The sequence below is a fragment of the Lycium ferocissimum genome, chromosome 11, assembly GCF_029784015.1.
Source record: "Lycium ferocissimum isolate CSIRO_LF1 chromosome 11, AGI_CSIRO_Lferr_CH_V1, whole genome shotgun sequence".
Classification (NCBI taxonomy): Eukaryota; Viridiplantae; Streptophyta; class Magnoliopsida; order Solanales; family Solanaceae; genus Lycium; species Lycium ferocissimum.
The window spans coordinates 6,755,484-6,781,930 of NC_081352.1; positions in this window are offsets into that span (position 1 = coordinate 6,755,484).

Consider the following 26,447-nt stretch of genomic DNA (forward strand, 5'->3'; position numbering starts at 1 on the left):
ATAGTATATGGCCTCAGCTTATGTCTGAGTGTACTATATAACATATGGCCTCAGTTATGCCATGGATCGTTCAAAGTGAGACCTAACGGTGATGATGACTCCATAATATACTCGGAGGGTTACAACCTTACGTCACTCCGATAAAGTGTACTTTTATTTGGGCTCTCATGCATGCTACGTATATTATATATGTATATATGATATGTATATGTATATGGGGGACATGGGGAAAGGTGAGGCACTATAGACGCATAGCCACCTGATCAGCTGGCATCTTATGATATCATCCCGGACGCGGGATGCCCGGACGCAGGCTATATGGGAAATGGATCGGGCCGTACGTTCCACGGCAATATATTGATATATGATGATATATGGATCGGGCTGCACGTTCCGCAGCAATGTATGATATGATGTTATTTTACGAGTATGCATGCATGACTCCGCCATAAGAGGCAAGCAGTCACTGGTTATCTTCTTATCTTTATTTTATCTTCTTGTTTCCTCGTTATTTTATGATGCATGCCTTACATACTCAGTACATTGCTCGTAATGACATCCTATTTCTTCTTGGATGCTGTGTTCATGCCCACAGGTAGACAGGGAGACGACCCAGCTTCCTAGGAGCCAGACTAGCTTACACCAGAGAACTTCCATAGACCGGAGGTGCTGTTTCTGATATATTCTTTTGTGTATAATATAGGATATGGTGGGGTCTTGTCCCATCTTCATGACTTCAGAGTTTCAGTTAGAGGCTCGTAGATACTCATGTGTGGGTAGTGGATGTTATGTGACCCTCATTGTATATTCTGTATATTATTCTTTTGCTGCCACGAGGGCTTGTGTATATATATATATATATATATATGTGCGTATGTGCTTTATGGAGTTTGCATATGTATAGGTTAAGATGATAGTAGTATGATATGCTGTGCTCGGTAGTCAGCTCCGGGTGCCCGTCATGGCCCACTAGGTGGGTCGTGACAAAAGTGGTATCAGAGCTTGGATTTCGTCCTAGGGTGTGTCTACTAGCCGTGTCCAGCAGAGTCTTGTTTATGGGTGTGAAGCGCGCCACACTTATAAACAAGAGGCTACGGGGTATTTAGGAATAATGACCGTCTTTCTTTTCATAAATCGTGCGATACAGCCATAATGTAAGATTTCCTTTATTCTAATTGTGCGTTATGATTTTAGCGATGCCGCGAGGAAAGAAGCAAATTCGCACGATATTAAATGCCGCCAGGGAAGGCACTAGCTGAGAGCCTCCAACTGAGTTGGGACATAGCGAGGCTCAGAGTGCCACTCCCTCGCATGTTACTCCCACTCCTACCCCTCCAGCAGCAGAGGAGCATGAGAGGGCCCCAGCTCCTCCCCCTATTGCTCCAAATCAAGATTTACGAGATGTCGTTCAGTTGCTAACTCAGTTAGTTACCGTGCAGGCTCAGCGGCAGAGTGCAGGTCCAAGTGATAGGGCGACTAGTGCCCGAGCCCGTGACTTCATGAGCTTAAATCCTCCAGAATTTTTTGGGTCGGCGGATGAAGACCCGCGACTTTATTGATGAGGTATTGAGGACGTTGAGAATTATTCATGCTTCTGATACCGAGTCCGTAGAGTTGGCTTCGTATAGACTCCGGGACGTAGTTTGTTTTATGGTATAACAATTGGATTTCTTCAAGAGGGGAAAATGCACCTCCCCCAAAATGGCAAGAGTTTGTAGATGCTTTTATTCGGCATTATTTGCCACCTGAGGTTCATCGGGCTCGCGCCGATAGATTCCTGAATCTTAAGCAAGGGAATATGAGCGCCCGGGAATATAGTCTCCAATTTAATTCATTGGCTAGATATACCCCGGCCATGGTACCAGATATGGGAGACCGGGTACATCGATTTGTGAGGGGCTTAGGGCCACACTTATTTAAAGATTGTTTGACTGCTTCGCTATTGGAAGGGATGGATATCTCACGTATTCAAGCGCATGCCCAGAACCTGGAGGAGCAACAACAAACGCATAGGGGAGAGCGAGATACGGAAAGGGGACACGGTAAGAGGACTAGATCGGCGGGTGCTAGTAGTGAATACGAAGGAGGCCGAGGGCGACAATATTCCGCCTATTCGAGTGCCGCCCGCATCCAATGCACCTCCTCGATTTGGGAGCTGGAAGTTTGATCGTCCTATTTATTCTGGGCCGAGTCAGGGTTCGGGAGCTTCAGGTTCCCAATATCGTGGTGATCCTAACCGTAGAGAGAGGGCGGAGGTACCACACGGTGCGGTCAATGCGGTAAGTTACATTCGGGTCGGTGTCGGCCGAGGCCTCGGATGCTTGTTATGCTCCGTGGTCGAGTTGGCCACCCGACGCGTGATTGTCCGGTGAGCGGCCGAGACGAGGCCCGCCTACGGTGTTCGGTGGTGGAGGTTCTTCGTCGTCCGTGCGCCCGTAAGCGGAGTGCTTCCCAGTTTCGGCGGGCCATGGCGAGGGCGCAGGTAGAGAGGAGCCTCTAGTTCGAGCGGTCCCCGTAACCGTATCTACGCACCGAACGGACGACGAGGATCCGGAGACACCTCCCGACGTTGTAATGTATATCACGTATCTTCTTATGATGTTTATGCATTAATTGTGTCACGACCCAACCCCGTAGTTACGACTAGTGCCCGAGCCGGACACTCATATACACCTCGTTGCTATAATCATTCACAACTCACATAACATAACAACCTGTCTCCCGGGGGAGTTACAAACATCAACGGATAACATCGCATACGAGCCGGCAAGGCTGTCATAATATAGGGGAATGACCCAAACACAAATCACACAGACACAATCGAACAGTAACTACTCACAACCCACATATATGTCTACAGACCTCTAAAAGTAACAACGGTATCATATGACGAGAAGGGCCCCGCCGTACCCCTGAATAGACGTATACATATACAACGAAAGAGTCTGTACCAAAATATAGGCTCCGCAACAAGAGAGCACTCCAAGATAGCTGAGTGGAAATCCTAAGCTGGCGGATCACCAAAACGAGTATCTGTACCTGCGAGCATGAAACGCAAATTTCCCGTAAAGGGGGTCGTGCGAATATGTACTGAGCATGTAAAGCACGAAATACAGCAAACAGGATCATACTGAAATAAGGAGTATAGAAAAGTAGTACAATAACCAGAAAACCACAAGGCTTGCCTTTGAAACATAAATCATGCATATCAATATCATATACAATTCATTATGGGACTTAGAAACATAATTAGATAATCATCCTGTACATATGCATATATAACGTGTCCCGAATTTACTAGCCGAGGGACTCGTAAATAAAATCATCATATACATGTACATATAACGTGTCCCGCCCCTCTGTGAGGGGCTCGGTGAATAAAGTCATCATATGCCATCCCGCCGCCATCCCCATATCATCATATCATCATGTCATCATATCATCATATAAATATACATATAACGTGTCCCGGCCCTCTAATGAGGGACTCGGTGAATAATGCAGTGAAACTGTATACGATAACGTGTCCTGGCCCGGGATTCAGTGAAAGAAGTAATAACAGCAAGCACGAGCAGAGTAGTGAGAAACCATATGCATATAAATCATCTTTTAAGACTCTATAGACAAGTAAACTAATCAACGCTCGAGGGTTAAAACGATAGTCATGTTGAATCCGTTCTAAATGCCATTAGGACTACGTTAAAGAGAGTCTTAGGGATCGTAGACATGTATCAAGCCAATCCGAGCCCGCCTGTGAAAGTTACGGATATTATTCGTTATAGAACCCTCTACAAATGTATCAAAGCAATCCGAGGCCGCCTATGAAAGTTACGGACATTATTCATTATAGAATCCTTTTAGGAATAGGATCTCTTTATACATCACTTACTATCCAATCATACAAAGACTCGAGGGCAATGGCTCGACCATATTAAGAAGGCTAATATCAAGAAGTGAATAAGAATCGTAGACATGCTCGGAACTTATGAATAGTTACCCCAAAGCTCGTATCGTATCTTACTTACATCTAAGACATGCCAAAAGAAAGAAGTGTAGGCTTTACATACCTTGCTCGCTTCCTAAGCTAATCCGAACTTAAGTCTCGGGCTTCCCAAGATCTACAGTAACGTCAGTAGATACCAAACATTAGCTATAAGTACTTAAGAATCTAATCCTAAGCTAGCACTTCATTTATAGAAATTCGGGCAGCATTTCCTTTATAAATTCAATAAACCCCGAGAATTCAACTCGGCCAAATCATCAACAACAATACCAACAACCATACTAACAATATCAACAATTAACTCAAAACGTATTCTAACATTAGTAACTCCCTCCCACGTAATTCGACGGCATTTCATCCACATTCAAATCAACCACATACACACAACCCGCAATCTTCCACACTCGATAGGAACAACAACAACGCATTCTTCGCTTCCAAATTCTTGAACTATACTAACAACCACACGTTAGCAACATTATCCACGCAAATACAAGAAATGATATTAACATCATATTGGCTTCTACAATGTACCACAAACAATCACAACTCCGACTTAAACCATTAAACATTCATTTACATCATAGAATCCACAATAACAACAATCTAAAAATATTAAGTAAAATTAGTTCATCACCCCTACACAACACAACACATACACGGCTCAACACCAACACCTAGGATTCTATAAATTTCATCTATTTCTACACACTACACCATGCACAAACCATCCATAACACATGAAAGAGGAGATTAAATCTTACCTTTACCCCTTAGCTTTCCAACTTGGCTAGGGTTTGTAAATTGCAACAACAAACGTTTTAATTGCTCCAACAACTACTCCACGTTATTAGGGACCTTCCAATTGGTTGGAATGCTAGAAGAAAATTATTTTTTTTGATCAATATTCAAGGGCTCCAATTCGGCTAGCCATGGCCGAATTTCTCTCTTCTCTTCTCCAAGTTTCTAGAGTTGTGTAAAATGATTAATTTTGTCTTGCTTGGTCATCACTTATCTATATATATATATAGCCCCTACAAATACAAGGTGGACACATGCCCCCCCCCCCCCGCATGGCTTAAGGCAATCAAAATTAGCCAAGCCATGGGTGGGAGCCACATAAGCCACACGGCCACTGTGGCTTTTCATGAATATTTTTTTAACTTCTAGCCCCTAATTTTCCTCAATATTTCCATCCAATAAAATTTATAAGCAACTTGTGCATTAAACAAAATCAAAAAATAGCCTTGTCCTTAACTTATCGCGATTAGCTTAAAATATCCCAATGTACAAAATACGGGATGTAACAACCTTCCCCCCTTTAGAACATTCGTCCTCGAATGTTAAACTAGTCTTATAAGGTCTTATAAGATCTCGGGGGGTTTCCTTTATTACTATAACATGCGGCCTCATCTACCAATCATATTTCTTTTTCATCTCCTCTTCCCTTCTCAAGTCATCTCCTCCCCGTTATTGTTCCGCCACAATACCTTAACGAAGCCACGTCTTTAGTACGCAACCTTCTCACCGACGATCCAAGATAGCTACGGTTCTCCTCTCGTATGATAGCTCTTCCGCTACACGGACATCATCCACAAGAGAATACCCTAGAAGAGTCACCAATGCATTTGCAAAGCATAGGACACATGAAACAACGGTGTCTTTGCTTCCGCATCAAAGTAGGTCTAATTCATTGGCAACCTTGCTTACCTTACGAACAATGTAATAAGGTCCAATATATCTCGGGCTAAGCTTCTCCTTCTTGTCGAATCTCATTACACCTTTTAATGGGTGATATCTTCAAGAATGCCCACTCGTCAATCTGGAACCCTAAGTGTCACGACCCAACCCCGTAGGCTGCGATAAGTGCCCGAGCTGGGCACTCGTATACATCTAATAACCAGAATCAACATACGAGTACTTATACATATACACAGATCAGACATCGTCTCGAACTGTCGCATACAAACACATATATCACACAGAAGCCGGCAAGGCTATCATAAACCACAACATCTCAAAATATGTACAAACGCGAGCCGATAAGGCTGCCATGGCTGGTGGGATAGCCCCAAAGCACAAAACATATGAACACACCTGAACAAAACTATTCACAGCCCACATATGTGTCTACAGACCTCTACGAGTAACAACGGAATCATATGACGGGACAGGGCCCTGCCGTACCCCTGAATAACATATACATATATCAGAAGATCTATGCCAAGAGTCTAGGCTCCGGAGCAAGAGAGCACTCCAAAGTAGCAGAATAGGTTTCCTAGGCTGGCGGATCACCAAATCGGGCGTCTGTACCTGCGGGCATGAAACGCAAATTTCCCGAAGAAAGGGGTCGACGGAATATGTACTGAGCATGTAAAGCATGAAATACAGTAACAGGATCCTACTGAAATAAGAAGTATAGAAAATCATAAGGCTTGCCTCTGAAACATAAATCATGCGTATCAATATCATACCCAGTTCATTATGGGGCTTAGAAACATAAGTGAATAATCATCTTGTACATAAGCATATATATAACGTGTCCCGGCCCTCTAGTGAGGGACTCGGTAAATAAGATCATCATATTATCATGTCATCATCATATGTCATATGCGGTCCGTAATGGGACCCGGCGGACAGAACATGGTCGCCACCCCATCTTTGGCGCCAAAACACATCATACTTCAGAATATGGCATATCTCCGAACATATCATACTCCGTATCACATCATACTTCGTAACACATCATACTTCGTAACACATCATACTTTGTATCACATCATATTTGATAACACATCATATTTCGTAACATATCATACTTCGGAATATAGCATAGTGCGCACGACAACATACCGGCCGGGACTCGACGAAAGATGTAACACCCATATGCACGAGCAGAGTCGTGAGGAACATATACAGTTTAAAACATTTTCAAAGACTCAATAGAATAATCAAAACGAACCATCGTTTAAAAACCAAGACAATAGTCAAATCAAGTTTCCTCCGAATGTCACTCGGGAACATATCAAATAGAACTTTAGAAATCATAGGTACGTATCAAAACCATATGAAGTAGCTTATGGAAATCAAGAACATAATTGTCATTACAAACTCGATAGATAAGTAAGTAATCGACGCTCGAGGGTCAAGACGATAGTCACCTTAAGTTCTTTCGGTAAGTCGTTAGAATCAAACATAGAAAAGTCTCGGGGCCTACGGACAGGTATCAACCTAATCCGAGCCCGCCTATGAAAGCTAGAGCCATTATTCATTATAGAACCTTCTACGAACATATCGAAGCGATCCGAGCCATTCTGTGAAAGTTACGGTTGTTCGTAGTTACAGAATTCTTTAAGAACAAAATTCGTTATACAACATTTATTTATCCAACCATACAAAGGACATAAGGATTATAATTCTACTACATTAAGAATACCAACATTAAGAGGTGAATAAGTATCGTAGACATGCTCGAATCGTCAGAAAAGAGTTACCCCGAGGCTCGTATCATAGCCTACTTAAAACTAAGACATGCCAAAAGAAAGAAAGGTTAGGCTTTACATACCTCGTCTGCTTCCTAAGCTAATCCAAACTCAGGTCTCGGGCTCCCCAAGATCTACAACCACGTCATTAAATATCAAACATTAGCTATAGGTACTTAGGGACTCAATCCCAAGCTATCACTTAATTTTACAGAAATTTGGGCAGCATTTCCCCTGTAAATTCAACAACCCCGAGAATTCAACTCGGCCAAATCATCAACAACAATACCAACAACCATGTTTACAACATCAACTTGCAAGATTTCATGAATATCATCCAACACCTTCATTTTCATCACATAATCCATAACAACTTATACGATTTGCGGCGTAATTTTCGTAGTTCTCATCCCACAATTAAGCTAGGACTTGGACGAAATTAAATATATCTAAGAGAGAGAATTTCTTACCTTGTATGCCAAGAAGTATTCTTTTTCCATCTTACTTCATTTTGAAGAAAGTCCAGATCCAACAACACGACAAAATGGAACAACGAAATCGCAATGGTGCTCAAACCGAATATTGTCCTTGATGAAAATTATACATTTCTTCTATAAATTGCAATGTCAAATTGTTGCATATTAAATCAGTAGTACGTTGCTGCCTTCAACATTCATTTGCAGCATATGTATATATTTACATAGCTAAACGTTGCTATTGTATAAAACTGATGCAAATCTCTTCTTCCAAAAATAGAAGTACATGACTTCAATATCTATATATCCTTTTGTTGCTGCCCCTTTTCTCCGTACAGCCCACTTCAATGAAATGAAGTTTTCTTTATTCTATTGGACAGTGGGTCCCACTCCTCAAAACTCACCTCACAAAGAGCACTCCTAACAGTGTCACCTAGCTACACTAATCCTTAATCATTCTACTAGTTGCTGCCACATGGATAAGACATGCACGTTTTTTTTTTATTATCCATAATCCCATAATTAGTCCTAAATATGATGCAGCTGTAGGGGTTAGTTGCTGCCCCTAATCTTCTTCACAAAATAAAATCTATCAACTTAGCTTATGTAAACTAATCATATATATTAGTCACAATCTGCCCATATAATATTTCCCCCACCTTTACACGTGTATGGATTTAAATTCACCTTTATCCTCTCTTAGTCTTGTGAATGCCACCTAATTAATAGACCTACATAGTCACCAACTTGCTTGCCTTACGTGACATGTGGATGCCATCCACTTCTCCATTTAATTCAATTAATACCATAATCAACTCCTTATTCTCCCACTTTATTCCACCATTTAACCAATTAACCCCTAATCCCCACTAATATTTCTATACTAATAGAAATTTGCAAGCAAGTCGTGCACTTATTAAAATCGGGGATTAAAAGTCTCTATCTCATATCCCAAAATAATCTTGTCCTTAAACTTATCTCGATTAACTTAAAAATATTCCAATGTACAAAAATACAGGATATAACATCCTTCCCCCCTTTAGAACATTCGTCCTCGAATGTTAAACTCGTCCCATAAGATCTTATAAAAGTTTTGGGGAAGTCTCCGTTATTGCTATAACATGTAATCTCTCATCTACCAATCAATATAATCAAGTGAGGGATTTAAATTACCTGCCGGCATAGGAAACAAGTAAGGATACTTATTCTTCATCTCATCTTTAGCTTCCCAGGTTATCTTTTCCCGATTGTTATTTCGCCACAATACTTTGACGGAAGCCACATCCTTAGTACGCAACTTCCTAACTTAGCGATCAAGTATATCCATAAGGTTCTCCTCGTAAGACAATTCCTCATTATAATCACATTATATCCTTTCGTATTCAATCCTATAGTGTAACACTCCTTAACCTTATACCCTTCCTGGTCAACTTTATCCTTGATATCTCACCAGCTGTCTTATCAATACATTCATATCCGTCACAATTCTTTTTCCTCTGCATTGTTGTCACAATCATACTATTACTGCTTTTAACTATAACCTCGTCACAATTTATCCCTGCTTATCAATTCAGTCGGTACCTTAATATAATACTCTATCAAGATTTACCAACCTTTTCTAAATCATCTCTTAGTATCACTAGCCCTTTCCAAATTCCTTTTTACCATATCGACATCGACCTCCTGATTACTATCACCATCAATCCAGCAGTTAACTTATTTCTCGAGATCAGCCGTACTTACAATTCGTTCAAATCCTATCATTACTATTGGTATGACCTTTCAAGTCGTATCACAAACTTATGTCTCATTCTCTTTTTATTTCTAGGAAAATTTTGCAAGCAGTTTCCTTCCGTATTTCTTACTATCTCAAACCTCGCACGCAAAATACCAACAATGCCTCACAAACGTACATATATATATATATATATATATATATATATATATATATATATATATATATATATATATATCATATCATATCACAGCCACACAGGGCTCCCAATATCAACGACAATATGAAAATGATGAACTGACCTCGTATGTCCAACTCAAACTGCACCTGTTACACTTTCCCGTTTACTTTCCCTTTCAATCTTCGAATTTACATTTCAATCGTACTTCAATACCTTACTCGACATATATTTTTCGTACCTTTGCTTACCTGCGTGCTTTGTAATTTCCAATATCATCAGTCACTTTCTTCTATCGATGTCATTCTTCTGCTGAAATCAAAGGTTAGTACAAGAAATCTCATTTCCTATGACTTGGCTCTATCGTACGATCTTAGATAAAAAGAAAGGTAACATCCTAAATGTCCCGTAGCTTGTCAAGTTTATAGACGTGGTGCACAACACACCGATAAATAAGACTATCAGACACGGTCCGCTCGTAGACACTCCGAGAATGAACTGCTCTGATACCACTTCTGTCACGACCCAACCCCGTAGGCCGCGACAAGTGCCCGAGCTGGGCACTCGTACACATCCAATAACCAGAATCAGCATACGAGTACTTATACATATACACGTACGTACATCGTCTCGAACCGTCGCATACAAACACATATATATCACGTGCCGCAAGGCTATCATAAACCACAACATCTCAAAATATGTAAAAACGCGAGCCGATAAGGCTGCCATGGAGGGTGGGACCGCCCCAAAGCACAAAACATACGAACACACCTGAACAAAACTATTCACAGCCCACATATGTGTCTACAGACCTCTACGAGTAACAACGGAATCATATGACGGGACAGGGCCCCGCCGTACCCCTGAATAACATATACATATATCAGAAGATTTATGCCAAGAGTCTAGGCTCCGGAACAAGGGAGCACTCCAAAGTAGCAGAATAGGTGTCCTAGGCTGGCGGATAACCAAATCGGGCGTCTGTACCTGCGGGGTACGAAACGTGCTCGAAGCAGCGGGGTCATGACGTGAATATGTACCGAGCATAAAGCATGAAATACAAGAGATGATCCCATCGAAATAAGCAAGTATAGAAAATCATAAGGCTTGCCTCTCGAAACATAAATCATGCGTATCAATATCATACCCAAGCGGGCTTAGAAACATAAGTGAATAATCATCTCTTACATAAATATATATAACGTGTCCCCGCCCTCTGGGGACCTCGCAAATAAGATCATCATATTATCATCTCATCATCATATGTCATACGCGGTCCGTAATGGGACCCGGCGATTTAACATGGTCGCCACCCCATCTTTGGCGCCAAAACACATCATACTTCAGAATATGGCATATCTCCGAACACATCATACTCCGTATCACATCATACTTCGTAACACATCATACTTTGTAACACATCATACTTCGTATCACATCATATTTGATAACACATCATATTTCGTAACACATCATACTTCGGAATATAGCAGCGCGCACGACAACATACCGTCCGGACTCGACGAAAGATGTAACACCCATATGCACGAGCGCAGTCGAGGAACATATACACGAAAACATTTTCAAAGACTAATAGAATAATCAAAACGAACCATCGTTTAAAAACCAAGACAATAGTCAAATCAAGTTTCTCTCGAATGTCACTTTGGAACATATCAAATAGAACTTTAGAAATCATAGGTACGTATCAAAACCATATGAAGTAGCTTATGGAAATCAAGAACATAATTGTCATTACAGACTCGATAGATAAGTAAGTAATCGACGCTCGAGGGTCAAGACGATAGTCACCTTAAGTTCTTTCGGTAAGTCGTTAGAATCAAACATAGAAAAGTCTCGGGGCCACGGAGGTGTATCAACCCAATCCGAGCACGCCTATGAAAGCTAGAGCCATTATTCATTATAGAAACCTTCTACGAACATATCGAAGCGATCCGAGCCCTTTCCGTGAAAGCTATTGTTCGTAGTTGCAGCAATCTTTAAGAACAAAATTCATTATACAACATTTATTTATCCAACCATACAAAGGACATAAGGATTATAATTCTACTACATTAAGAATACCAACATTAAGAGGTGAATAAGTATCGTAGACATGCTCGGATCGTCGGTCAGAAGTTACCCCGAGGCTCGTATCATAGCCTACTTACAACTAAGACATGCCAAAAGAAAGAAAGGTTAGGCTTTACATACCTCGTCCGCTTCCTAAGCTAATCCAAACTCAGGTCTCGGGCTCCCCAAGATCTATAACCACGTCATTAAATATCAAACATTAGCTATAGGTACTTAGGGGACTCAATCCCAAGCTATCACTTAATTTTACGTAAATTAAAAGATTTCCGTAAATTCAACAACCCCGAGAATTCAACTCGGCCAAATCATCAACAACAATACCAACAACCATGTTTACAACATCAACTTGCAAGATTTCATGAATATCATCCAACACCTTCATTTTCATCACATAATCCATAACAACTTATACGATTTGCGGCGTAATTTTCGTAGTTCTCATCCCACAATTAAGCTAGGACTTGGACGAAATTAAATATATCTAAGAGAGAGAATTTCTACCTTTGTATGCCAAGAAGTATTCTTTTTCCATCTTACTTCATTTTGAAGAAAGTCCGTATCCAACAACACGACAAAATGAACAACGAAATCGCAATGGTGCTCAAACCGAATATTGTCCTTGATGAAAATTATACATTTCTTCTTCTATAAATTGCAATGTCAAATTGTTGCATATTAAATCAGTAGTACGTTGTTGCCTTCAACATTCATTTGCAGCATATGTATATATTTACATAGCTAAACGTTGCTATTGTATAAAAAACTGATGCAAATCTCTTTTCTTCCAAAAATAGAAGTACATGACTTCAATATCTATATATCCTTTTGTTGCTGCCCCTTTTCTCCGTACAGCCCACTTCAATGAAATGAAGTTTTCTTTATTCTATTGGACAGTGGGTCCCACTCCTTAAAACTCACCTTACAAAGAGCACTCCTAACAATGTCACCTAGCTACACTAATCCTTAATCATTCTACTAGTTGCTGCCACATGCACGTTTTTTTTTTATTATCCATAATCCCATAATTAGTCCTAAATATGATGCAGCTGTAGGGGTTAGTTGCTGCCCCTAATCTTCTTCACAAAATAAAATCTATCAACTTAGCTTATGTAAACTAATCATATATATTAGTCACAATCTGCCCATATAATATTTCCACCTTTACACGTGTATGGATTTAAATTCACCTTTATCCTCTCTTAGTCTTGTGAATGCCACCTAATTAATAGACCTACATAGTCACCAACTTGCTGCCTTACGTGACATGTGGATGCCATCCACTTCTCCATTTAATTCAATTAATACCATAATCAACTCCTTATTCTCCCACTTTATTCCAACATTTAACCAATTAATCCCTAATCCCCACTAATATTTCTATACTAATAGAAATTTTCAAGCAAGTCGTGCACTTATTAAAATCGTGATCATTAAAAGTCTCTATCTCATATCCCAAAATAATCTTGTCCTTAAACTTATCTCGATTAACTTAAAAATATTCCAATGTACAAAAATACGGGATATAACACTAAGTGTCGACGTCGACTATCTGCATATGACTTCTGTCGACTCTGAGCTGTTAATAACCTTTCCCGAATAAGTTTTACCTTATCAATGGCTTGCTGAATCATATCTGGGCCGATTAACTTAGTTTTCCCAACATCAAACCAGCCAGTAGGTGATCTGCACTTTCTAACATACCGAACCTCATACGGTGCCATCTGGATGCTAGAATGGTAGCTATTATTATAGGCAACCTCCATAAGTGGCGTACATCATCCCAAATCAACTCGAAATCAATAACACAGCCCACAACATATCTCCTAGCCGTCCGAATAGTACGCTCGTCCGTCCGCCGCCTCCGGGGGTGTCATACCGTATTGAGATTCACTCGTGACCTCATCCTTCTCGGAGTGATCTCCGTGTTACCGTAAACTCGAGCCCCCTCCGTCCGAGATCATGATGCGAGAACTTCCCGCCAAGTCTCTCTATAATTTCGCATAGCCTTTAACCGGATAAATAGTCCCCGACCGGAAGGCGGGCCGATGTCGCCGCCCTCCACCCCAATCCATATGTAGTCATACTTCCGTAGAGAGGTAAGTTTGTCACGAAGTCCATATTCTGGAATCTTCTTTCCCTCATGTGTTTCTTCTCGACTCCTTTAAAGGACTTAACCGTCACTCTACCTTTTGCTCTTTAGTCTCTATCTTTGGAGTTAGTTATCAAGTAGCGATGAAGTCCCCTCATATAATAACTTTTACATAGCCGCCCCTCGCTTTTTAACTATCATCAACAGTATAATTCTGAAAGAATTTGACATATAAATTCACCATCTTTTAGTAACCAACTAGTTCTGATCATCTTGCTTAAATCAACTTATAATCCCCTTTACTCAACTTGTAATATTCTAGGCACATTATCTCGTGTCATTTCTTTATCTTTAATTCAAACTCTTCTATCGTCCCTTTGCTCGTATCTTTGCTCTCAACTTTCCTGTCACACATTATGTTGCAACCTTTACAACAATATGCGAAGGTGCTCAAATTAGCCCAAGAAATACCTTAGCGTGGCTTCACTAATCCTTATGTTTTACTATGTCTTCGCCTCTCTTATCTTACAACCGGTATCGGGATAGATCTTTGGTTCAACCATAGCTATGTCCTGTTTGTCCTTAGTACTAATTCTATCTCGGTAATTTAGCTTAATCCATCTTTACATCTCCCCTTAATGCACCCAGAATATTATAACCGTATTGTTATTACTGAATCCAAACTTTTCTCATTAAGTATTCGCTTGTAGCCTATCTTGTCATACTCCTTTCCCTTCCTTTATTCACTCCTTTGATTTTCTCACTTCCTACTATAGAGGGTTTCTATCTTTCTCCCTTGCTACTTATAGGTCGCATCATTAGCGAATAACTCTATTGCCCACGTCTTAGTCTCTAATCCAAAGATAGCGTTGTTATTTTTCACAATGTCTCTGTAAGTTACTCGTTACCATTCTCTTGTCGTATCTCTCTTTTTTTTAAGCACCCACTTTCCAATGTCATATCATTCAAGATCTCTACAATTAACTCTCAAAGACTATCTCAATTACCATCCTAACTTCAACCCCTTTATTACTGGCTTTTAGATCTTACTAACTTGTCTCAGCAAGGAATCTTACCCATGGCCCAAGCGTCCGTATCAAATATATTGTAGTGTCGATTGTCTCCATCTTACACTTGCATCTCTCGCATCCGCTTCCCCCCTTAAGGGTGTACTTATACTATTACCCGATTATCCTTTGCCCTATGTCCCTATTCCCAATCTCAATTAGGCGGCACTTTTATTCCGACGATAAGTGTCCAAAGTCCTCTTGAAATGTTACCTTTATTCCAACCTACATCATCTGTTTCCTTTGACGAATTTATGATACGTCATTTGCTCCTCAAGCCTACCGTCGTTGTCCCTTAAGGATTCCACTATTTTCGAGGTGAAGTCGTGTGCACGCAACACTCCTTTATACCTTATGCCCTTTTTACCCTTGTTGTGTGGCCAACACTGGCTTCTAACTTACTCAAAAACATATCAAGTCCGTTTTAGTAATGGTCTTACCTTATAACCTTGTCGCTGTACTACACCTTTAAGTTCGTAGCTATATATTCCCCTTTCGTTCCATACTCGTACTCAATTAATTACATCTATCTTGGATGCTTCTTTTCGAATTCCTACCCCGGTAGCTACCTCAACGGTTCAATCGACTCGGGTTTTATCCCGATTCTACTAGCAACAAAGGGAGTTATATATGATGAGTGCGAAGCCTGGGTATATCAATGCATATACATCCCGAGAGAAAATCAATAGTATACCTGTAACCACATTTGGTGACGCCTCGTGGTCCTGTCTACTAGCCAAAGCATATATGCGGTTCGAAGGACCGCTAAAACTGGAGGCCCCGCCACGGCGTCTACCACGGCCTGCTGGTGTCGGCATGCCCTGCCCCATAGGGCGCATAGCTACAAAAGAAGAGGAACCAGCAACTGACCTAGTAGGCTGAGCTGTACCACCTGGACCACCCCCATATGGACACTCCCTCATGATATGGCCTTGACGGCCGTAAGCGAAACAAGCACCGTAGCGAGACGCATTCCCCCGGGACGGCGCTCGCCGTACCGAGGGCACCGAGGCATAGATGGCCTTGTCCGGCTCAAACCTCTCGCTCGACCGTGAACTCGAAGCCCCGGGAGCTCGACCGCCTCCCGAATACCCCGTGCTATCAAATCTCCTACCGCAAAGAACCGCGAGGGTGCACTCCGTGCCGGGCCGAGAAGGATACCTAGTATACCGCCGAGGTCGCCCGCCCTCGAAACTCCCCGTACAACCACCGATCTAGCCCTCGGGGCTAGCCCCGTCATGATATCTATCGGCCGACGCCCTCCGTGTCGATCTTCCATCCCCCGGCGTGTGCCGTACCCGAGCAATATCCATCCCCGGGCGGGAAGCCATTACCATACAGCTATCAACCAAATAACGATCCAACCCCACCACATATCGATGCATCCTATCGGTCATATCAGCTACAATAGTAGGCGCATGTCTAGCCAAAGAATCAAACTCGAGGCTATAATCCCGAACACCGCCATTCGCCTCGTATGTGAATCTATCAACTCTGGCTCGCCTCATCTCCGGAGGTAGAAAGTGGCCAAGAAAGGCCTCTGTAAACTCATCCCACACTGCTGGAGGAGCACCCTCGCCCCTAGACAACTCCCAGGACTCATACCAATTAACGGCTACATCACGTAACCGATATGAAGCCACCGACGTACCCGGCCTCGGGCTTCCGATTATCCTCGAGTGCGCCGCATCTCGCCGAATAAACTCCTCGGGGATCCTCCCCGGCTTTGACCCGTAGAACGCCGGGGATTACAAGTCAAGAAATCACGGGCCCTCAAACTATCATGTCCGTCCGCACGGTCACCTCCCAATCCGTGCCTCGCGAGCCGCCCCGCAACTAACTGGTCAAGAATCGGACCGCATCTCTCATAGCCCTATCCTCCACCCCCGGCCGAGAGCCGGAGGCTCGGCACGGGAACCTCAGGAGCGGGCGGTAGAGCCGCCTCCTAATCTGTAGCTGCTGCTGCTCCAAGCTCCTTTGATAGTGGCGGTGTAGCAGAGCTTGCTGACGGGAGCACAACCTCAAAGTACGTACCGGGCACGGCCCCGGTAACCTCCGAATCCGTCGGTCTCTCCAGCCCCGCCTTGCGTTCTTCCGGGGGCGCCCGTCGCTCTCGGAGGCATCGTAAACATAATAATCCGTTAGGGAGAAATCATCCTGATAATACAGCTCTATCGCACGATCTAGAGTAAGAAGGAAAGATAACATCCTAAATGTCCTGTAGCTTCCTGTTTATAGATGTGGTGCATAATACACCGATAAACAAGACTCTACTAGACACGGTCTGTAGACATTCCGAGGATGAGCCGCTCTGATACCACTTTTGTCACGACCCAACCCCGTAGGCCATGACTAGTGCCCGAGCTGGACACTCGTATACACCTGTTGCTATAATCATTCACAACTCACATAACATAACAACCTGTCTCCCGGGGAGGTTACAAACATCAACGGATAACATTGCATACGAGCTGGCAAGGCTGTCATAATATAGGGGAATGACCCAAACACAAATCACACGTACACAACCGAAAAAGCAACTACTCACAACCCACATATATGTCTACGTACCTCTAAGAGTAACAACGGTATCATATGACGGACAAGGCCCCGCCGTTCCCCCGAATAGACGTATACATATACAACGAAAGAGTCCGTACCAAAATATAGTGCTCAATGCGGAGTACTCCAAGATAGCCGAGTGAAAATCTAAGTCGCGCATCACCAAAACGTGTATCCGTACCTGCGGGCATGAAACGCAGCCCCCGTAAAGAAAGGGGCTCGCGGAATATTAATACGTACCGAGCATGTAAAGCACGAAATACAAGCAACAGATCATACCGAAATAAAGGAGTATTGAAAAGTAGTACAATAACCGTAAAACCACAAGGCTTGCCTTTGAAACATAAATCATGCATATCAATATCATATACAATTCATTATGGGACTTAGAAACATAATTAGATAATCATCCTGTACATATGCATATATAACGTGTCTCGGCCCTCTAGTGAGGGACTCGGTAAATAAAATCACCATATACATGTACATATAACGTGTCCTGGCCCTCTAGTGAGGGGCTCGGTGAATAAAGTCATCATATGCCATTCTGGCTGCCATCCCCATATCATCATATCATCATGTCATCATATCATCATATACATATACATATAACGTGTCCCGGCCCTGTAATGAGGGACTCGGTGAATAATGCAGTGAAACTGTATACGATAACGTGTCCTGGCCCGGGACTCAATGAAAGAAGTAATGACAACAAGCACGAGCAGAGTAGTGAGAAACCATATGCATATAAATCATCTTTTAAGACTCTATAGACAAGTAAACTAATCAACGCTCGAGGGTTAAAACGATAGTCATGTTAAATCCGTTCTAAATGCCATTAGGACTACGTTAAAGAGAGTCTTAGGGATCGTAGACATGTATCAAACCAATCCGAGCCCGCCTGTGAAAGTTACAGACATTATTCGTTATAGAACCCTCTACAAACGTATCAAAGCAATCCGAGGCCGCCTATGAAAGTTACGGACATTATTCATTATAGAATCCTTTTAGGAATAGGATCTCTTTATACATCACTTACTATCCAATCATACAAAAGACTCGAGGGCAATGGCTCGACCATATTAAGAAGGCTAATATCAAGAAGTGAATAAGAATCGTAGACATGCTCGGAACTTATGAATAGAGTTACCCCAAAGCTCGTATCGTATCTTACTTACATCTAAGACATGCCAAAAGAAAGAAGGGGTAGGCTTTACATACCTTGCTCGCTTCCTAAGCTAATCCGAACTTAAGTCTCGGGCTTCCCAAGATCTACAGTAACGTCAGTAGATACCAAACATTAGCTATAAGTACTTAAGAATCCAATCCTAAGCTAGCACTTCATTTATAGAAATTCGGGCAGCATTTCCTTTATAAATTCAATAAACCCCGAGAATTCAACTCGGCCAAATCATCAACAACAATACCAACAACCATACTAACAATATCAACAATTAACTCAAAACGTATTCTAACATTAGTAGCTCCCTCCTACTTAATTCGACGGCATTTCAACTACATTCAAATCAACCACATACACACAACCCGCAATCTTCCAAACTCAATAGGAACAACAACAATGCATTCTTCGCTTCCAAATTCTTGAACTATACTAACAACCACACGTTAGCAACATTATTTACGCAAATGCAAGAAATGATATTAACATCATATTGGCTTCTACAATAGGCCACAAACAATCACAACTCCGACTTAAACCATTTAACCTTCATTTACATCATAGAATCCACAACAACAACAATCTAAAAATATTAAGTAAAATTAGTTCATCACCCCTACACAACACAACACATACACGGCTCAACACCAACACCTAGGATTCCATAAATTTCATCCATTTCTACACACTACACCATGCACAAACCATCCATAACACATGAAAGAGGAGATTAAATCTTACCTTTACCCCTTAGCTTTCCAACTTGGCTAGGGTTTGTAAATTGCAACAACAAATGTTTTGATTGCTCCAACAACTACTCCACGTTATTAGGGACCTTCCAATTGGTTGGAATGCTAGAAAAAAATTATTTTTTTGATCACTATTCAATGGCTCCAATTCGGCTAGCCATGGCCGAATTTCTCTCTTCTCTTCTCCAAGTTTCTAGAGTTGTGTAAAATGATGAATTTTGTCTTGCTTGGTCATCAATTATCTATATATATATATATATAGCCCCTACAAATACAACGTGGACACATGCCCTCCCTCATGGCTTAAGGCAATCAAAATTAGCCAAGCCATGGGTGGGAGCCCACATAAGCCACACGGCCACTTGTGGCTTTTCATGAATATTTTTTTTCAACTTCTAGCCCCTAATTTTCCTCAATATTTCCATCCAATAAAATTTATAAGCAACTTGTGCATTAAACAAAATCAGAAAATAGCCTTGTCCTTAACTTATCGCGATTAGCTTAAAATATCCCAATGTACAAAATACGGGATGTAACAAATTGATCCGGGCTCTACCTTGTCATATATTACTCCTTATATCGCTAGTCGTATCGGGATAAAACCCGAGCCAATCAAACCTTTTGAAGTGTCTACTCCATTTGGTGATCCAAAAGATTGGTCAGACAAATGTATAGAGGCTGTGTAATTGTAGTGCGTGGTCGGCACACTGTAGCTGATTTGGTTGAATTGGAAATGCTAGATTTCGATGTCATTATAGGCATGGACTGGTTAGCTTCCTGCTACAGTGACCCGACCCGAATTTGAACTAATATAAAAGGGGCTTGCCCCCTCTTTTTCAGCCAAAACCTCTTCCAAATTGTTTCAAAATCCTCTAGAAATTTCCCCAACTTCCAAACTCAAATTTCAAGCTTAAATCAACAATAATTCCCAAATTTCGGTTCAGGAAACGTATAGTTGCGAGTATAGAATCGTATACCGACGCGTGTGGTTCAAGTTTAAGGTGAAGTTCTTCTACTATAGGTATGTTCTTGCTATTATTTACATAATTATGATGATATAAAGGTTTAACAATTCTTGGAAAGGAAAGAATCATAGGAGAAAAATCATAAAGAGTTGAATATAATACTTTGATTATGGTATTATGGATGTTGTTATGGTTGGTTTGAATATTGGAGAAACATCGTGTGGGATGTTTTATGGAATATATTGGTATTGATATGGTTGTTGATGTTGTTGGTATTGTTTGGGAGTTGTTTTGGTATTTGGAGGAGGTAAAGAATATAGGGGAGATGTTGCCGAAATTTCGGCAGATTGTAGAAAGATTTATTTGAAGGACTAAGACAAGTATATAAAGGTGAGTCTAACAATAGTATAAATTTTCTTGAATATAGATTTACAAGCCTGGGAGGACAAGCATTGAGTAGTTAAAGTTAAGGCGACCAAAAAGGTATGTTAAGGCTAAACTCTTTCTTTCTAAAAGCATGATTCCTTGTTATAAACCTTTCTACCATATCCATAATATCCTTGCCTCCACAAATGCTAGAAGCCTATGAATCTCATGATCCTTATGATATTATTGAGCTTACACATGATCTTGAGACTGTTCTTTATGATTGATCTCGCCTCATAATACTTGTTCTTTCGAGGTGAGATATAGCGATGACGGTTCTATTTCTAATGCTATCTAAGTTCATGATTCTTGAAACTCCCATGACATCGTTGACTTCACCTTAAGATAGTTGATCTTCTAAGGAAGGATATAGTGAAAATGATAATGGTAATGATGATGTTGATTTCAGTTATGTATCTTTATGTATATGTATGTATGTATATATGTACGTATGCATTGCATCCCACTGATTAGTTGGGCATACCATCGAGTCCCGCAAGGGCCGAGTACGGATAATATCGAGTCCCTCATGGGCCGAGTACAGATAACATCGAGTCCCGCAAGGGCCGAGTACGGATAACATCGAGTCCCGCCAGGGCCGAGTACGGATAACATCGAGTCCCACAAGGGCCGAGTACGGATAACAACGAGTCCCGCAAGGGCCGAGTACGGATAACATCGAGTCCCGAAAGGGCCGAGTATGGACCTTATGGAAGATTATGAAGTATTATGGAAGATTAGGAAAAATTCATGGAAGATGATTGTTCTTGTTTCTCTTAAGGTGGTGTTGAACTTGATCTTGGAAAGGGTGAATAAAGTGAAGTCCTTCTACTATAAGATATGTTCTTGCTATTATTTACATGATTAAGATGATATAAAGGTTTAGCAATTCTTGGAAAGGAAAGAATCGTAGGAGAAAAAAAAATCATAAAGAGTTGAATTAAAGTTGATGGCCATGAGGTGAGTTTGAAAGAGAATTTTGGATTAATTTGAGACTAAATTGAATATAATTCTTTGATTATGTTATTATGGATGTTTTTATGGTTGGTTTGAATATTGGAGAAATATCGCATGGGATGTTTTATGGAATATATTGGTATTGATATGGTTGTTGATGTTGTTGGTATTTTTTGGGAGTTGTTTTCGTAGTTGGAGGAGGTAAAGAATATAGGGGGATGCTGCCGAAATTTTGGCAGATTCTAGAAAGATTTATTTAAAGGACTAAGACAAGCATATAAATGTAAGTCTAACAATAGTATAAATTTTCTTGAATATCGATTTACGAGTCTGGGAGGACAAGCGTTAAGTAGTTAAAGTTAAGGCAATCAAAAGGTATGTTAAGGCTCGTCCCTTTCTTTCAAAGGCATGATTCTTATGTTATGATCTCGTATATGTTTCCATAACCACCTTGTTTCCATTTGAGACACGAAGGATGTAAGTTATAAGTTGGTTCGCTCGGTTCCTGTAAGGTGTCGGGTGCCAATCACGCCTTACCAAGGGTGGGGTATGACAAATTGAATACCTTCTTCAAGAACTTTGCTAGATCTTTCTGAAGCTGATTGACCGACCCGAATTTAAGCTAATATAAAAGGGCTTGCCCCTTTTTTCAGCCAAAACCTCTTCCAAATTGTTCCAAAATCCTCTAGAAATTTCCCCCAACTTCAAAACCTAAATTTCAAGCCTAAATCAACAATAATTCCCGAATTCCGGTTCAGGCAACGTATAGTTGGGAGTATAGAATCGTATAGCGATGCGTGTGGTTCAAGTTTAAGGCAAAGTTCTTCTACTATAAGGTATGTTCTTGCTATTATTTACATAATTAAGATAATATGAAGGCTTAGCAATTCTTGGAAAGGAAAGAATCATAGGAGAAAAATCATAAAGAGTTGAATATAATTCTTTGATTATGGTATTATGGATGTTGCTATGGTTGTTTTGAATATTGGAGAAATATCGTGTGGGATGTTTTATGGAATATATTGGTATTGATATAGTTGTTGATGTTGTTGGTATTGTTTGGGAGTTGTTTTGGTATTTGGAGGAGGTAAAGAATATAGGGGAGATCTTTATTAAAATTTCGATTGTAGAAAAGATTTATTTGAAGGACTAAGACAAGCGTATAAAGGTGAGTCTAACAATAGTATAAATTTTCTTGAATATAGATTTACAAGCCTGGGAGGACAAGCGTTGAGTAGTTAAAGTTAAGGCGACCAAAAAGGTATGTTAAGGCTAAACCCTTTCTTTCTAAAGGCATGATTCCTTGTTATAAACCTTTCTACCATATCCATAATATCCTTGCCTCCATAAATGCTAGAAGCCTATGAATCTCATGATCTTTATGATATTATCGAGCTTACACATGATCTTAAGAATGTTCTTTGTGATTGATCTCGCCTCATAATACTTGTTCTTTCGAGGTGAGATATAGCATGACGGTTCTATTTCTAATGCTATCTAAGTTCATGATTCTCAAAACTCCCATGACATCGTCGACTTCACCTTAAAATAGTTGATCTTCTAAGGAAGGATATAGTGAAAATGATAATGGTAATGATGATGTTGATTTCAGTTATGTATCTTTATGTATATGTATGTATGTATGTATGCATTACATCCCACTGATCAGTTGGGCATACCATTGAGTCCAAAGAAGGGCCGAGTACGGATAATATCGAGTCCCGCAAGGGGCCGAGCAGTACGGATAATATCGAGTCCCGCAAGTGGCCGAGTACCGATAACATCGAGTCCCGCAAGGCCGAGTCTGATCACACCGAATCCCCGGCGGGTCGGCATGGATGACACCGAGTCCCGAAAGGGCCGGGTACGAATCACACCGAGTCCCGAAAGGGCCGGGTACGGATATGACAGATGTATATATAGTAAGTGTATGTGAATGCTAGTGTATATATGTTTTTGTATGGATGTGTATGAAATGTTTTTCCTGTAGACGACTAGCTTACATGATAGAGATCTTAAGAAGAGTACGAGGTAAAATTACTTACCTCATCTTATGTTATCTTCATTTTGATATCATACTACTATTCATGCCTTACATACTCAGTACATTGCTCTTACTAGCGTCCCTTCTTGTGGACGTTGCGTTCATGCCCGCATGTGTAGATAGACGAGACGAGGATCTTTCATCGTAGGCTGCCTTCAAGTACCAGTTTTGATTGGTGAGCTCCACTTCTTCCTGGAGCATTGTCGAGTACGAGTTGCGCTATGTTTTTTTTTTATGACAAGAGGGTATGTCGGGGGCCCTGTCCCGACTCATATACTTCAGTCATGTTCATAGAGGCTTTGCAGAGAGTTCCTACGTACAGCTTAGTCATAGTGTGACAGTAGTAATGTCGGCATCATGGGTCCATTGTGCATATATTTATACATGATATTATGTTCATATTTAGCCTCTTGATCTTATTGTTTCCATTTGAGACACGAAGGATATAAGTTATCCGTTGGTTCGCTCGGTTCTTGTAAGGTGCCGGGTGCCAATCACGCCTTACCTAGGGTGGGGTGTGACATGAAGAATTGGCCAAGGCCCACGGCACCAATGGAGATACGTAGTTTCTTGGACTTAGCCGAGTTATTATAGAAGATTTGTAGAAGGATTTTCCCTTTCTTTCCATTGACCAAATTGACTCGTAAATCAACTAAGTTCCAATGGATGAGTGCTTGTGACGAGTTTTCAGACGCTGAAGGATAAGTTAACGTCAACACCAGTTTGACTCTTCCAGAAAGAGCAGATGGCTATGTGGTATAATGTGATGCTTCAGGTGTTGGATTGGGTTGTGTGTTGATACAGCACGGTAAAGTTATCGCCTATGCTTCTAGACAGTTGAAGAAGCATGAGAAGAATTATCCAACCCATGATCTTGAGTTAGCGGCAGTGATTCATGCCTTGAAGATATGGAGGCACTACTTATACGGTGTCCATGTTGATATCTATACCGATCATAAGAGTCTCCAGTATATCTTTAGGCAGAAAGACTTGAACTTACGTCGGAGGCGATGGTTGGAAAGGTTAAAAGACTTTGATGTGGATATTTTGCACTATCCCGGGAAGGCTAATGTAGTAGCCGATGCCCTCAGTCATAAATCTATGGGTAGCTTGTCACACGTGCCGCCAGAGAAAAGAGAAATGGTCCGTGAGGTTCATCGACAGCTACCTCGTAGGTCAATTAATAGATTCAAAGGTGATGCAAGATTCTTGTTCAAGACACGAATGTATCATCTTTGGTAGTAGAGATAAAGGAGCATCAGTATGAGGATCCTGTTTTAGTTCATTACCGAGATACAAAGACCTCGAAAGAAAAGACACCCTTTGTGATCCTTTGGTGATGGAGTACTCAGGTATCGAGGCAGATTATGTGTCCCTAATGTTGCAGGGCTCCGTCAAGGGTTATGGTAAAGGCACATTACTCCCGCTATTCTATTCATCCAAGCTCAACGAAGATGTACCATGATCTCAAGGAAGTTTATTGGTGGGATGGTATGGAGAGAGATATAGCAGAATTTATCGCTCAGTGTCCAAATTGTCAGCAGGTCAAAATAGAGCACCAGAAGCTTGGAGGTCTATTGTAGGCTATGGAGATTCTGACATGAAAGTGGGAGGTAATTAATATGGACTTTATTACAGGTTTTCCCCGTACTCAGGGGAAGTGTGATTCGATATGGGTCATAGTTGATAGACGCACAAAGTCAGCTCACTTTCTGCCTGTCAGAACTACTTATGGAGCTGAGGATTATACAAGGCTTTATCTTAAGGAGATTGTACGACTTCATGGTGTTCCTACGGCCATTATTTCGGATAGGGGAGCACGGTTACGACCAAATTCGAAAGTCTATTCGGCAATGATGGGGACTCAGGTGAGTCTTAGTACTGCGTTTCACCCCCAGACAGAATGACAAGCAGAGCGTACTATACAGACCCTTGAGGATATATTTAGAGCTTGTGTACTTGACTTTCAAGACAGTTGGGATAATCATTTGCCTCTTATCGAGTTTGCATATAATAACAGTTACCATTTCAGTATTCAGATGGCTCCTTATGAGGCCTTATATGGGTGGAGATATAGATCGCCCATAGGGTGGTTCGATGTCTGGGAGAATTAGTAGGCCCGCATTTAATTCGTGCGCTGATAAGGTGAAAGTGATTAGAGAGGGTTGCTAACGACTCGAGTCGACGAAGTCCCATGCGGATTATCGGCGACGTAAGCTAGAGTTCGAGATAGGCAACCGGTGTTCTGAAAAAGTTTCACCCATGAAGAGAGTGATAAGGTTTGGCAAGAAAGGTAAGTTGAGCCCTCGATATATCGGGCCATATAAGATGGCCATATAAGATCATTCGTATAGTGGGTATGATTGCATATGAGCTAGGATTGCCTTCTGAGTTAGATTCAGTACATCCAGTATTTCATGTATCAATGCTTCGTAAG